This window comes from Delphinus delphis, chromosome 18, assembly GCF_949987515.2.
Source record: "Delphinus delphis chromosome 18, mDelDel1.2, whole genome shotgun sequence".
NCBI lineage: Eukaryota > Metazoa > Chordata > Mammalia > Artiodactyla > Delphinidae > Delphinus > Delphinus delphis.
In genome coordinates, this window is record NC_082700.1 from 5,881,733 (window position 1) to 5,885,829 (window position 4,097).

Genomic DNA, 4,097 nt, shown 5'->3' on the forward strand with positions numbered 1-4,097 from the left:
TTCAAATACCTTTTGTATGTCCACTTTAGCTTCTCCTAAAGCTGTCCATTTGTGATCTGAAAGACTGTTTCTTTTATAGCATTTGTTTTCCCTTAGTTGTCAGATTAACTCAAAACATACTACTTCCAAGGGGGTTTTCTTTGATTCCTCCAACTTTTCTCCTAAACAAAAGGGAGGTTTAAAAACATTAGCCGGCGCCCTCTGCGCCCGCCGCTGGCTCCCCGGGCGCAGAGTGGGGCCACAGTCGCAGCCGCTGCGTCGCGCTCTCCAGCTGTTACCCTCCATGTGCCCGGGCTCCCTCGCTCCCCTTCCTCAGGCCGCTGTTTACCCCGGGGTCTATGGAAATAATGGAAGGACCCCTCAACCTGGCTCATCAGCAGAGCAGACGAGCAGATCGTTTAGTAGCTGCAGGGAAATACGAAGAGGCTATTTCTTGTCACAAAAAGGCTGCAGCGTATCTTTCTGAAGCTATGAAGCTGACACAGTCTGAGCAGGCTCATTTATCACCGGAACTGCAAAGGGATAGTCACATGAAACAGCTTCTCCTCATCCAGGAGAGGTGGAAGAGGGCAAAGCGGGAGGAAAGATTGAAAGCCCAGCAGAGCACAGACAAGGATGCCGCTGCCCAGCTTCAGGCATCTCACAGACCGTCTGCTGAGGACGCAGACAGCCAGAGCCCCCTGCTCTCTCAGAATTACAGCCCTTCCACAGAGAAACACTTGCCTGAGATTCAGGGGGTCTTTGACAGGGATCCAGACACACTACTATTTTTACCTCAGCAGAAGAGCGAGCCAACAGAGCTGTGCATTGGAAGCAAAGCCCCAAGAGATGATAAAACAATTATAGAGGAGCAGGCAACCCAAATTGCAGATTCGAAGAGGCATGTGGAATTCCTCGTGGCTGAGAATGAAAGATTAAGGAGAGAAAATAAACAGCTAAAGGCTGAAAAGGCCAGACTTCTAAAAGGCCCGATAGAAAAGGAGCTTGATGTAGACACTGATTCTGTATAAAAGTCAGAGTTACGGAGCTTGCCACCACATGCAGAAACCGCTACAGCCTCTTCAGCCTGGCAGAGGCCTGCATCAAACACCGAGAAAGCCAAGGTATTCCAATACCCAATCTTCCTCCCTTGGATTTTCCATCTCCAGAACGTCCCCTCGTGGAACGCTCTGAAGATACTCTGAAAGGACTTATGAATAATTAAAATGGAAGGTCAGGGCTTCCCTGGTGGTGCAGTGGTTGAGAGTCCGTCTGCCGATGCATGGGACACGGGTTCCTGCCCCGGTCCGGGAAGATCCCACGTGCCGCGGAGCGGTTGGGCCCGTGAGCCATGGCCGCTGAGCCTGCGCGTCCGGAGCCTGTGCTCCACAACGGGAGAGGCCACAACAGTGAGAGGCCCGCGTACCGCAAAAAAACACAAATAAAATAAAATGGAAGGCCATAGAAGAGGTGAAAAAGAGGAAATAATACAGTAATACAGTTAATCCAGCAAAAAAAAAGAAAAAAAAGGAAAACCACATGCAAGAGTGTCCCGGAGATGCCGCACCCAGCGTCCTGCGGAGGAGAGGCATCGACAAGACTCGGAAACAGTCACTGTGAAGTATGTCGCGCATCGGATTTACTGACTCGAGCTAATGATTCCAGACTTGGCAGATACTAAACTCTTGGAGGTTCACTTTCTCCTGATACAAACCAAATGGCTACCTGGAATAATTTTTTTCAAGCAACGATTATTTTTCTTCAGGGTTAAAATGTATAAAAGTATGTTATGTGTAATTAATCTATAATGCCATAAATGATAATGCAAAACCCAAATAGTAATGGTCGCCTGAGGGGCTACCTTGTATTTGAAACATGCTTTCTATTCATGCATTGACTGTATGCATCTTGTTATGCATATTTCCTTTGTTTAATAAGGTGTGTAAGACACACCTTTCTAGAAGAAACTGTGTGCCACACTTTGCACTACTCGTAACATAATGATGACCTCAAGACTATCAGGAGAAATATTTAAATTTCCATTTTATGAAGAAAGGAACCAAATTATTAGTTATGCTTTTTTAAAAAATTACCAGTTTACATAATTAATCAGGGTGCATTTTAAGTTGTCACTTTTTTTGTTTAATGTATAATGCATCATTTGAAAACACCAAGGAAATATCCTTTTGTTTTTAATGATGCATGAGTGGAAGTAATGCTGGTTGGCAGTACTGATTGTAAGCAATCAGTAAAGTAATTGTATTAAAAAAAAATAGCCAATCGAAACCCTCCTACACTGTGGGTGGGAATGTAAATTGGTACAACTGCTATGGAGAACAGTATGGAGGTTCCTTCAAAAACTAAAAATAGAACTACCATATGACCCAGCAAAACCACTCCTAGGCATATATCTGGAGAAAACCATAATTTGAAAAGATACATGCACCCCTATGTTCACTGCAGCTCTATTTACAATAGCCAATACGTGGAAGCAACCTAAATGTCCATCGACAGAGGAATGGATAAAGAAGATGTGGTACATATATACAATAGAATATTACTCAGCCATAGACAGGAATGAAATAATGCCATTGACAGCAACATGGATGGACCTAGAGATTATTATACTAAGGGAAGTAAGTCAGACAGGGAAAGACAAACATCATATAATATCACTTATATGTGTAATCTAAAAGTATGATACAAATGAACTTATTTACAAAACAGAAACAGACTCACAGACATAGAAATCAAACTTATGGTTGCCAAAGGGGAAAGGGGGGGAGGGGGAGGGATAAATTAGGAGTTTGGGATTGACATATATACACTACTAAATATAAAATAGACAATCAACAAGGACCTACTGTATAGCACAGGGAACTCTATTCAATATTCTGTAATAACCTATATGGGAAAAGAATCTGAAAAAGAATGGATATATGTATATGTATAACTGAATCACTTTGCTGTACACCTGAAACTAATACAACATTGTAATCAACTATAATCCAATATAGAATAAAAATTAAATTAAAAAAACCCAAAAAACAAAACATTAACCAATCAAATCTTCTTGATTCACGTACTGGTATTAGTCGGAATACATCTAGCAGTAGTCCTACTGTTTCTATAAGTCTTTTGAAAGAGTACCAGAGGGAATACATCCACCACAAGTATTTTTCTGACTTAGAAGATTCTTTTTTTGAGGGGGGGGGGGCAGTGCCGTGCAGCTTGTGGGATTTTAGTTCCCCGACCAGGGATTGAACCTGGGCCCTCGCCTGTGAAAGCGCTGAGTCCTAACCACTGGACCGCCAGGGAATTCCAGGACTTAGAAGACTCTTAGTAGTCAACCAAATACGATAATGCAATCTGTTTGTTGCACTAATATAATTGGTAACACAGCTGCCAACTCCTGTTTCAAAGGAAAAAATATATTATGTTGAAGACAAGATTTTAAATGCCCAATTTTATAACCTGGAATTTTCCATCTTTAGAACCTAGCCTCTAGAAACAAGAGAAACGCTATCTTGGGTTCCTGTTTTCCAAGGTGGTGGCATTTAGTGGAGTAATAATACAAATGAGAAATTCAAAAGGTTACAGGAACGGCTGATAGAAAAGAAGAGTCCATTTGGTGTGGGTGTCACTAGCAGTAACTTTTAGTTTTATTTTCCTTCAACACAGAGAGTCCTCTGACGAAATTCTCCACATGCTTTAGAATTTTTTTTAAAAAAAGCACACCAGGTCCCCAACCATTCTGTAAAAGGTGTCCAACAATTAGAGAATAATCATTTTAAATAACATGACCATGGGCATGGCTACTTCCTGACCCCACTTAACCATATTCAGAAATCTCTAAGAGCCTGAAAGATAAGGTATTTCTGGCTGTGGTGGACAGATTCCCTTGTTTTGATAATGTTTGAGGTCCACAATCTAAGCCTGTTTTGACGATCCATTTTTCTATTTACATTTATTGAGTGTCTGCACCATCAGTGTTTTGGGGGAAGCGTTAATCCATGTAAGTAAGTTACAAGTAGTTGTAACGCAAAGCACATGTGATGAGATATAAGGAAGACTCCAAAACACCCTGGGGGTTTAGAGAAAGGGGCATTATTGCTTGC

The 4,097-nt window shown here is 41.9% G+C and overlaps 1 pseudogene; it reads left to right on the forward strand.

Annotated features, from left to right (window-relative positions):
• Positions 1-283: 283 nt before the first annotated feature.
• On the forward strand, positions 284-1,204 carry LOC132413546 (nuclear receptor-binding factor 2-like; annotated as a pseudogene).
• The last annotated feature ends 2,893 nt before the right edge of the window (positions 1,205-4,097 follow it).